At 43.8% G+C, this 12,341-nt stretch overlaps 1 protein-coding gene across 1 annotated transcript in view; it reads left to right on the plus strand.

The window, feature by feature from the left end:
* Nucleotides 1–12,341, plus strand: part of AKNAD1 (AKNA domain containing 1) — a 175,947-nt gene that overhangs the window by 131,289 nt on the left and 32,317 nt on the right. The window lies entirely within an intron of this gene.

Consider the following 12,341-nt stretch of genomic DNA (forward strand, 5'->3'; position numbering starts at 1 on the left):
ACTTCTGGTTTGGGATGGATGGGAAACCCAGACTGTGGTGAGGAAGCCCTGGACTTGGTGTAATGAAGGTTACTACTAAGTAACTGGAACATTACCTCCTCGTCCATCTTTCTCACCACAGTCCTTACAAGTGAGTTCATACCCAAACAGATATCGGCTTCATGACATTAATATTTCATAATATGCCTCTCAGACATCAACTTCCAAAAAACATAGGCACTGATCAAGATGAATAAACTCTTACATTCTTCATGTGTTACTTCGCATATTATGAACCTGAAATTACATTCAACATATACAAAGCAAAATTAGCTGAAGAAGATCCTCCCAGGTGGAGATAATCATGATTCACAAAGACTCTAGGGGTTGCCCATGTAGCTGCATTACAGATATCTTTCACTGATGCTCCATTAAACAAACCCATCTCTAAGGAAATCGAAATCCCCATGGGATCTATTGAATTAGGAACACATTCTCTGACCTTACACTGTTTGTGAAAATTCTTCCGATGGCGAGAGCATTCTCTACAGATAGATGGGCATCTGGAATGTTGCATCATCTGTACCACTTCTGAAGAAAATCCCCTAGTTAGCAAATTACTGCTGTCAAGATCCATGCCTGAAGATGAAGATGCCTCAGAACCACCACTGGCAGAGGAGAACCCATTAGGGGATATGGGTACCATGGAATTGCCCATGGTGGCTGAACTGTTAGTTACAACAAGAGGTGGTGCCAGGACCTTCTTTACCACCACCATGACTAAGGACTTGTCCCACCTGATTTTTCAAAGGACCCTGGCTATCATGGTTTGCAGGGAATGGGATCAGAGGTCCTGTTGGCCATCTGAAAGACATGGATTCTATCCTCCAAGCCTCTGGACAAGGAATAATTGTGCAGATGCAGAGCAGGAGAGCAGTCTCTGCAGGTAAACAGGTCTACTGTCAGATATCCAAACCTCCTCTGAAACTGCTAGAACACTTTCTTGATCCTTTATCAAAAATGAGGAACTCATTGGAAGGAAAACCCTGCTCAAATTGTTCTCTGTCTATTCCTCTTTCCCTGGCAGGTAGATGGCTGAAATAGACTTCAGATTGCACTCCTCCTAAATGGCAATCTCTTGAGCTAGATAGGAGAGCCTCTGAATCCTGCATTTACCATGATGATTCACATAGCCCAAAACCACCATATTTGGGGAATTAACTGACTGAAGAGGAGACCATTTTTCCTGAGCTGTTGTTCCACCAAAGTAGCACCCAATCCAACTTGCTGGCATCTGTTGTGACTGCTTTGTTTTGATATCAGTAGGAGGAAAGGATGGGCCCTAGTAAAGTGGCATTACATGTGCCCAATGGCTGCATATTAAATTATACTAGTGCCCCTGCAGGACTAATTGTGCCACCAATTAAGTAGCCCTTTAAACATGTCTCAGGCCTGCCATTGCAGCCTGTGTGTACGGTTATGAACTGCCACGTTGACCTGGAAAAATAAACTTTTTCCAGGCCCAAGCCTCCCTTTTTAGTACATATGTGCCATCCCTAGGGTAGGCCCTAAACACCCCAAAGGTGAGAGTGCAATGTATTTAAAAGGTAGACCATGTAACTTTACGTTTTATATGTCCTGGTGGTGAAAAACGCTTAAATTTGTTTATCACCACTGCAAGGCCTACTTCACCCATAGGATAACATTGGAGTTACCTTATTACATTTTATAAGTGCAATTTCCAAATGGGATCAGGTCAACAGTTCATGTTTGGTGTCCTTGGAATGGTAATGAAAAATCCTCTTTTATGGGGAAGTGGGATTTTGATTACAGTTTTGAAAATGCCACTTTTAGAAAGTTGACATTTTCCTGCCTTAGCCATTTAGTTTCCATGGCCTGTCTCTGGGTCACATGACTGGGTGTAGTTGACAGTTGTTTTTTATGTACTCCTCCTGAACAGCCTCACACAGAGAGCATAGGTGTGCCTGGATGGACAATCAATGGCAGGATGGGAGAACAGAGCTGAGCACAGCCCTACTTACACCTGAATAGGCTGTGTCTTGCCTTCATTCACAGGACGGTAATTCCCCTGTAGTTAGTCAAGGCAGGGAAGGCAGGAAACCTGAGTACTTCAAAGTGAATGCTATAGAAGTTTCTCACACTTCAAAGAAGGCACCAGGAATTAATATTAGACCCCAGATACAAACTCTTCTGAATGCTACTGGACATGTGGATACAACAGAAGAAGGACTGCTATGCTGAAAGACTGCCACCCTTGCGTCCTGCTACTCTGCTGCCCTGTTGACAGCTGTCTTGCTTGGTGAGAAGGAATATTGGACCTACATCCTTCATCCTAGGCTGAAGTCACACCAAGGGCCAGCCAGCTGACCTCCTGTTCTGATCTACCGGGACATAACAAGCCCCAGAGGTTCCCTGCAACTGCCCATCTGACCTGCTACCTTGACAACTGGATCTGCCACTGGACCTGCTTGAGTCCTGCTGGCTTCTGCTTGAGTGAGTTGCTGACCCCCAAAGGATGCCCCTCAGGTCCTGGACCTTTGGTGTAGCCTCAGTTGAGCTCCTGTGACGGTGTTGGGCTTTTTGAAACACAAATGGGCCAGTTGGCACCAAAACCTTGCCACTTGAGCACATCATTAAAGCAAGTGGACTGACTGCTTGCGGGGACCACCATGGCAAGCAAGGATCCTCTGAGAAGCCGACGGGAACTTAGTGCTACAGGGATGACCATCTGCTACGCAAAGCCTGCTCTTTGTGCTACTTTGACGGACATGTGCAACACTCTCCCTGTTCCATGCGGCCCCTTCCACCACAAATGGAACTCGTTGTGCTGTGCTTGAAGGTAACCTTACAGTGGGACTAACCTGGTCCCTGTATCCAGCCCGCGCTCCTTCACGGTCAGCCTGAACTTGTGACTGTAACCTGTTCTCGCACAACCAGATGTCTGCGAGTGGCTCTTTGTGCTTTATGGAACTATTTTCACTTTAGATCTTTAGAACTGCACATCTCCAGTTCTCCTAACAGGATGTTTGTTGTTTTGGCGTCAAATTATTCATTAGCATCTACTTTTCTTTTCTAAACTGGAGTGAAATTGTTCTTGTGTTGTGATTTCATTTTTGTTACTGTTTGAAATGCTGCATAAATACTTTACACCTTGCCTCTTAGTTAAGCCTGACTGCTCAGTAGCAAGCTTCTAAAGGGTTGAGCACAAGTTCATTTGGGGGTTTGGTTGTGACTTCACCTTGACAAGGACTGTGGTTACTACTTGAGTAGCGGTTCACCCCCCTCAACCAGTAACTCAGTTCCTTACAGAATTCCATAAGGAGGGTGCAGGGGGCAGGACAGAGAAGCTCCTGCCTCCTGCTCTTCTGTCATTTGAACTGAGGGCTCCCCAGCTGGTTGGCAAGAGAGGATCTGAGAGATGGAGTAGAAACATATCTCAATTCTTCTTACTACAAAGTCTGTGTCCTGGCCATAAATAGATATGTAAATAAAAAGAGCCATCTTGGTTTGGAACAATGCATGATTTCTTTAGGTTTAAATCCATGCTTCTGGACAATTCTGCACACCTACTGAACCTGAGACCAGGCCTTCAAAAATCAGATGAAGAGATCAGCTCGTTATCCAGATATGGAAATAGTTGAATTCCCTCACTATGCAGAACCCCCACTAAAGGGGCCAAAACTTTAGTAAATACCCTCGGAGAAGAAGTGAGGCTAAAAGGGAGTACCAGGAATTGGTAGTGCTGATCTTGAACACCGAAGCGCAGCATCTTTTGTGAACTGAGATGGATTGGCACATGGAGGTATGCATCTAAAAGGTCTAGAGGTGCTAAGAAGTCTTCCTGCCTGATCAAAGGAAGAATCTCCTACAGAGTTGCCATTTTGAACTTTGAGTGAGGTATGTACCTGTTCACATTCTTGAGGTCCTGGACTGGCCTGAGATCCCCTGATGCGTTTCTGACTAAGAAGAGAATCAAACAATTTCCTACTCCTTTTTGGTGCCTCAGAACTGATACAAACGCTCCTTTCAGTATCAATTTTTGGATTCCTTCTTTCAAGCCCTGTTGTTTCTCCATATTTGAGGTGGTGGGGTCAGGTATTCTGTGGACTGGGAGGAGAAACCAATCTGAAACCGCATCTCTACTGTCTCTCGGACCAATTGATCTGAGATAGAGTATGTCCAGACATCCAGAAAATAAGAGATTTGACTTCTGACTGATAATGCTTTTGTGTCCAGATAGTCAGGCTTTGGCTAGGGGCTGTGTTGAGAAGCCTGGTTGTTGAAAATGGAATTTTTCTGGAGTAGGGACTCTTTTGCCATATCCCCTCCCCCGAACGGAATGACTTGCTCTCCCATGAAAGAATGGAGCGAATTCCCTTCTTGCACCAAACTTTTTCCTTCAGCTGGTTTGGCTTGGGCCAACAGCTTCCTGTACTCAGCAGATCGCTTGCTCATCTCCTCAAACTGAGATCCAAACAATTTAGAATCTGAAAAGGGAATTTTCAATAATTACTCCTTCTGCTACACCTCTGCCTTCATGAATTTAAGCGATATTTGTCTTCTTGCTCTATGAAGGAACCAGCTGTGGATGAGGCATATGAAATGTTTGAATAAAGTCGAACCTGTTGCTCCGTTAGTGCCAGCATTGGTGTCAGATCAGCATCCTGTTACATGAGTTCAGCCAATGATTGAAAATCCTTTATGAACTGTGGAGTGTGCTGCTGCCCTGATAGAAAAATTGGCTTCTCCATATGTGCATTTCACTGCCGTCTCAGCTGTTTTATCAACAGGGTCCGATGAAATTGCCTTTTCAGAGAAAATGGTACCCTGAGAAGCAAGACCCACCATCAGTGAATCAACCTTAAGCATTGATGGAAACACCTCTCTGAAATTCAGTATAGGAAATTTGCTTGAGAAGAACATTGGAAAAGATTTTTTGTAAATCTCCTTCACTCACATGTCATCAGGTGCATGAAGGAGCAAATTACATGGTTCCTTCTTCTGGTAGCGAAAGAAGAATCACTCAGTCACATCTGTTTGTAATGACTCTGGGAATGCCAAATTGAGTCTTATATGTTACATGATCTCTTTTAGATCTTATCATTGCATCGACCTACCCCTTATCTCTTCCTTCCCTCTCACCTGATCATCAGTTGCCACTTCCATCTGTGGCTTCTCAGGAGAGGGAGGCTTTTCTCTTTATTTCACTGCTACAGTGACATCCAACTGAATCATTTTTTGAATAGCAGCCAAAGAGGTCTGTGTTTTTTAGGTAGCCCCACCATGCCACTTTCCAAAATGGTATACCTGCTACCACTTGCTCTGTTTAACACCAATGTTTTTATGACTCACTCCTATTTCATTCAAGAATATATCCGATCTGTGGAGATAAGTAATAATTAGTCAGGTTTGGTATACTCAGACTCCCTTCTTTAGGTGAGTAGGCTAGTCTTTTTGGCCAGCCTGGGTTTATTTCCTGCCCATGTGAAATCTTTTTCAGCTTAGGGAGCATATTCTGTGGGAGTTGTAAGAAGAGGGTTTTCATTACATACGATAATTTCAGGAGAACAGTCTTCTTCACTGCCACTAGTCTTCTCAGCGATGAAAAGCCTCTCATAACCCAGGACTGAATGTCCCTCTGAGTTGTGCCGAGAAGATCAGTAAAATTAATGTACATCTATTGGCTAAGATGATTGCAACTTTCCCTATTTTATGTGACATGCATTGTCTGGGGAACCATTTGGATTTAAAGCGACCTGGGTGTTCTTAAGCAGGTGGGTTTCTTGAAGTAGGCAAATATCAGAACCTGAAACTTTCAACATGTTAGGGATTGCTAGGTATCATGGACAATGCACTGAAACCTCTAACATATAATGTTCTTTTTAAATAATTTCCTTTTCCTAATGGAGGTCTCCAAGACTGAATGGACCGTTACTGTTCTATCTGAGGAGAACTGTTGAGCTTGTTGATTGGCTTCGGTCATAGCTGGTGACTGATGTTTTCCCTATTCTTGATTCTTAACGTCCCCTTGAACAATAAACAAACATGCCCCCCTTGTAGGAATGTTGATCAACTTTCCAACAAGCTAATAGTTTGATAGCTCATCCTTAGAAGTTCAACTTGCTTACCTTCATCTTCATTGTAGAGGGAACTAGTGACAAATCTGGTAAAGGTTTTAAATGTCTCTCTTGTATTTCTTGTTATAGTGACTTAATCTGTTTCTCCATTTGCTCTCATTGTGGTGGCACCCTTATCCCTGACTGCTATTCATGTTATGAATTGATATCCCTCCTCTGAATGCCTAATGTCAGTTTTTTTTCTGCTTTTCCATGGGTTTCTTTTTTGCTGGTGCTTCCAGATCTGACATTAGCGGATCTAAGGCTGGTCAGTAAATTGTTTCTTTCTTGCTATGTCTCTGGAGTGAGGGGGGTATCTTTGTGCCTGTCTTGTGACTTTTTGCCACAAATCTCTGTTGTGGCCTGGGCAAGGGGACTCTATTCTCTCTTCTTTATTTATTGTTGTCCTCGTCTTGTGTCTCAAGCTGCAAGAGCCCTTTGCTTCAGCCATGGAGTATGCATATGTTATTTTACCATCCTACTGGAATGTTAGGCAAAAAAGGGTGACCACAAAGATAAGGTACATTTTTCTTTCTGAGATGATCTATTAGAGGTTTGATGGCTCTTCTTTTTTGAAGAGTGACCAATCTTAGTTCTTGGTACATATGAAGTTTGGCTCCTGACTGGATAATTTCTTTTTTTTTCTTTGCTTCCTCCATGATCGTTTATTTTGTTTGAAATATGTCGACCATTGCAATAATGTTGGGGTGGTTTGTTCTTGCTCCAAGAGGCTGCTGTTCTTTAAGTTCTCTATAGTTTGATATGGTTTGTTTCATCCAAGTCCATAAGTTGGTTGAAGAAGTTACAGACAAACTCTTCAACGTTATGTCCTCTATTCCGATAGATTTCCCAACAATGCTAATATTATTATGTATGGGGGCTTTTCTTGGTCATCTAGTTTCCATGGAGTGCCATGTATTGGTCATTGGATGTTAGGAGCTCTTGCTTAATGTATTTTTGTACCTCTTTTCTAGGCTCTTTTCTATTGTCTTTGTGCTCTTCTAGTGCAAAAAGAGTCTCCTAATTCTTCTATGTCCTTTTTAATTCCTATTATGTCTCAATTCCTATCTTCCTTGAGTCTCGAAACTAGGGACTACATTTATCGGCATGTTACTGGGGCTTCTGTTGTGCTTGTCATTCTCTTTTGGGTTTTGCACTCCCTATATCACCTTATTCTTTTTGGTCAGTTCGTGATCTGTCTGGTGGGGCCTTGTCCACAACTCTCTTATGCTGTTCCCTTATTTCCCCTTAGCAGGAGTCTCAGTGGTTCCCAGGTGAGATGTGCGACCTCAGTATGTTGCACCTTTTAGATTAGATGGTGTTGGAATGTGACTTCTCATCCATTGGCAACATTCTTTATGGTTCAGTGTAATCCTGTCATGGGGCAGTATTTGTGGGCTTGAACGAAAGGCAGAATAGGGGCTTAGTGTCTGACATTTTCTCAGGACCCAAAATTGGGGCATGAAAGGATGCAGTGGTGAGGGGAGAATGAGTTATCTGACAGGTAGCTTTCCCAGCTGCCCATACCCTATGATCTCCTGCATTCTTCCTTAAAGGCAGGGGCAGTGATGTTTGTTTAGTGTTTTCACTGCTGCTTAGTGTGCAGCGGTGTAGCTTGGTCAATAGGACTAGGTGTGTGTGAGCTTTAGCTTTTACAACAATCGTGCTGGCATATCATGTTAATTATTATATGAGAAGCAGTGCATAGGTAGGGCTAAGGGGCCAATGGAAAGGGCAAGGTGTGCAGATTGTGAGGAGTACTTAAAAGACAGTATTTCGTAAAATACCCATGTTTTAAGACCTTCAAAACCGAAGACTGTATGTGTTTTTTTGTCTGAGTATTGAAAAATCCTGGGTGAAATCCGACAGACATCTTACCATACTCGACTGAAAGTTTCTGTACCCATCTATTTACTAGATAATATATTTATTGGGGGAGGGGAGGTGGAACATCCCAAACACCCTCCATCCCTTTTCCCCTCCCCCGAAGCTACACCCCTGTTAGTGTGGTGGATTGTCTCTCCCTTCCTGGTTCAGGGCTGCATTCTCCACTCCCATTGTCTCCTCTGACCCAGTGTGGATTTTCTTGCTCAAGCTTCAGTTTACAGTTGGAGGGTGTAGCCAGGTGTGTCTTGTCTGCTCCCTTTTCAGGGTCCGAGGGCAAACTGCCATTTCCTGCATCAACGGGAGGGAGATATGTAACACCTTGTATTCACCTTGTAACCTCCATTTTTATCAGATCCCAGCTTCTCCTTTGTCATGAGTCTAGTCTCTCTCAGCACGGTATGGTGCTTGTGGCCTGTGGGCCTGTGGAGGGGATGGAGGTTACATGTGTTCATTCAGGATTTCCTTGGCTACTGTTAGAGCATTAACGTTAGCGTAACACTACACTGACCTTGTATGTTTCCTCCCCCCTATGCTGCTCTTCACCCAAGATATCCGTTGGGCTTCGGCTGCCTGCATCCCACCAGGTCACTTTTTACCTTCCGTGGGCTTCCTTACCTCCACAGCGCTTCTTAAATCCACTTTTTCACTTTTACCTGCAACCCCCTACGGAGGGCTATAGTGGATTGGCTGCTTCGGCACCCACCTCAAGGCATGCAGCCCAGCACAGTTCAGGCAAGCGAAGGAGGGAACTGCTCCCATGATTCTCCTCCTCAGTCCTACATCCAAATTCTTTCAATTTCTCTGTCTCCGTGGCGCTCTTCTCACCCTGCATCTCTTTAGGCCTCTGTCACCATTTTGTGCTGCCCTCCACATTCTACTTGCCGTCCTCACTCTTCAGCTGCAATCTGATTACTTGGTGGGCTGCCAGAGATGCTGTAGACTTCTCACCAGTGTCAGGATGATTTTTTCGGATATTAATTTGTGGCCTCAGGGGAGTGCAAACTCTGCAGGTCTGCAAGGCGGTGGGGAGGGGTGGCTATTCTTTTCACCCATCACCTTACCCTGATGTCATGAGCTGCAACTTTAAAAATAACTGTAATTATGTCATGCCTCTGTCTCTGAATTTAAGACATTTTTAGGTCTGGAGTAAACCGCTAATTCTTTATATGTAGTTTACTTTTCACATATAAACAAGCATAAATTCTCAACCATTTCACAGGCCCTTACTGGCAGATGATAACTTAGGCAGCACTGTGGCATTGTTAGAAGTCATTTCACTTTTTCAACAGTGCACATTACTTTTTACAGCATTTTACTTTTCTTCTTCAGTGCATTCTGTGATAGCTATAGTTTTCCAACAAACTTGCTTGATCAGGTTCAGTTTTGGTAAAGAATAAACCCAATCTAGATAAAAATTGAAATATTACCAAAGTGCTGAACACCCATAGACAGTACACAGGTGAGATATTGAATTTTCTTTACCAAACCATATGGAGCCTTTGAGTATGTCCATTCTAGCATCTATCTAAAACCTCTAAGGATATATGAGAATCTTTTGTTCAGCTTTTCATTGTTTCTAGGGTCACCTCTCCCCTCCCTTTCCACCTGCATCCATCGAAGCTAAGTACTCGATGAATCTGTCATCTCATACAGGAAACAACTTTTACAGTCATCTCTTATACCAGCTGCCCTACCTGCTGGTATTTTGTAAGAGTCATGGACAGTCTTTCTTCAGTGGTACTCAAAAGTATTCTAGTAGTTCACCTGTATTCCTGTGATTACAGAGTCCACCTCTAAATTTTAGTACTGCGCTATAGTAAGGGTTTGACCTCACTGCTTAGGTCATTTATTAGGAGATGTCTAACTCAGGATAAGCCTATTCAGGTGCCTAGGGTAATAATCTAAAATTAGGAATTACCTTTGGGATTATGGGGGTCATTCTGACACCCGCCGGGCGCGGTCACCGCGCGCCCGGCAGGAGCCGCCAAAATACCGTACCGCGGTCGGAAGACCGCGGCGGGTATTTTGAGTTTTCCCCTGGGCTGGCGGGCGGCCTCCAAAAGGCCGCCCACCAGCCCAGGGGAAAACGACCTTCCCACCATGAAGCCGGCTCGTAATCGAGCCGGCGGAGTGGGAAGGTGCGACACGTCGCGTATTTCACTGTCTGCTATGCAGACAGTGAAATACAAGCGGGCCCTCTTACGGGGGCCCCTGCAGTGCCCATGCCATTGGCATGGGCACTGCAGGGGCCCCCAGGGGCCCCGCGACACCCCCTACCGCCATCCTGTTCCTGGCGGGCGAACCACCAGGAACAGGATGGCGGTAGGGGGTGTCAGAATCCCCAAGGCGGTGCAGCATGCTGCGCCGCCTTGGAGGATTCTGACGGGCAGCGGAAAACCGGCGGGAGACCGCCGGTTTTCCTGCACTGACCGCGGCCAAAGCGCCGCGGTCAGAATGCCCTGCGGGGCACCGCCGGTCTGTCGGCGGTGCTCCCGCCAACCCTGGCCCCGGCGGTCTGAGACCGCCGGGGTCAGAATGACCCCCTATATATCTAATGTCTCTTTCTGGAAACCTGATAAAAAGGCAGCTTCCGTGTATTGGTTTTCTAGGTTCAGACAGTTCTAGCTGGACCAAAAACTCACTGTATGAAAACATGCCTCGCTGTTGCTATGCAGCTTTCATACTAAATGGCACAACTTTACACCTCAAAGGCATTAGATTTTCAAAAAAGCATTGAATAATTCTCAGCACAATGAGATCCTTTATTATTATTTTTTAATGTTGCAAACATTTCTGATGCAAGACTTATATACATGTAAAAGGATTATGAAATTAGGAGCAAGAATTACCAAAATCAGAAACTAGTTCAGCTCGCTACCACTACAGTGGTTGTCTTGGCCATCCGTGACTTCAAGAAGGCTCTAACAACACTGGCTTTGACAAGAAGGAAATCCTAATCTGTTAAGGTTGCTGTGACTATGCATTATACCCAAATGTTGCAGCTCTCGGATGAACATTCTTCTAAAATCTAGCCATAATGTTAGCTGCTGTCATTATTTACTGTTTGACCTCCACCCACTGTCTCACTTGTGTAGGAGTAAAACCGTATCTCATAATTTGGAGACCCCAGTTTCAGACATCTCAAAGGTTTTCTCATATGTTTGTCTCACAGAGTTGTGTGCATGTCAAAGCAGTCCTCAAAACATCAATTAGCAGAGTAAAATAGTTCAATAGGTAATAGGGCCCACTCAATAATAGAGTTCTAGTAGTAGTATTAGTAGTAGTTGTAGTAGTGCATGTGCAATCATCAAACTCACTGCAACCGAATGCAAATGTCAGTGCAAATTGTGCTATAGAATCAGAAACACCACAGTTGTTATCAATTCAAATGATGTTAAATATATAAGCAACCTACATATAATGCTATCTTCATATCGGTGTAGATGCTCAAGCTAAAGGCTGTCCTTGAGATCTGTCATCTAATGAGTTTATTATAAAAATCCTAAAACTTTAAAACTAGAGTGCTGATGACAGGAGGTGCTTAAAGTTACCATTCAGGCTTATCCTTTAGTGTCCAATTTTAAGCCACTTCTCTATGGGCAATCTCATAATAGTAAAAAAATTCCCAAAGCAAGCAAGTTCCATTGTGGTTGCAGTCCTGAATATTAGCTTTGTGGCTTCTATACATGACCTCCCACAATATTTCAGGAAAAGCGGTTTTAGTAAGAGACGTCTCTCCAAGGCCAATCACGGACAGCAACATACTAGGTGCCTTATATATTCGGTGTGATATTTGCTTAATGCACATTCTTGAGAATATCCCCACGTGGGCTTCCAGTTGCGTCTAAAGTCCCTGACGGGGAGTGTTAGGAGACACATTAACAGAATATTCCAAAACGCAGCTCCCAGGTGTGCTTCCATATATGGTTGGGCATTGTTAGTTTTTTTTAAAAATTATATTCTATTAACTTTTATTATCTTACATCCGTTTACTCTCTCATTGCAACATTTTGTATTCATTGTACATTTCTCTCAGACAGTTTGTATTTACAATTCGTATTGCTTTTAATTCTCTACTCAGATCCTGAACCTCGTATGTTTCCTTAATGCTTTCATCAATCCCTGACTCTGGTGTGATTATCATATTTACATTTTGCATTACATTACTCGCCGGCCTGTGTTGCCTTTTGGGATTCCGTAAGTCAGTGGTCAACTTAGTTCTGTTCTGACCCATAACTTGGATGAGATACTAACAATAAGGGAGAGAGAGTGAAAATGTAAAAAGGAGAGCAACGGAGTTGAGAGGGCAAAAGAACAAAAATTAAGGTAAATAGACCA

The sequence above is a fragment of the Pleurodeles waltl genome, chromosome 4_2 (genome assembly GCF_031143425.1).
Source record: "Pleurodeles waltl isolate 20211129_DDA chromosome 4_2, aPleWal1.hap1.20221129, whole genome shotgun sequence".
NCBI classification, from domain to species: Eukaryota; Metazoa; Chordata; class Amphibia; order Caudata; family Salamandridae; genus Pleurodeles; species Pleurodeles waltl.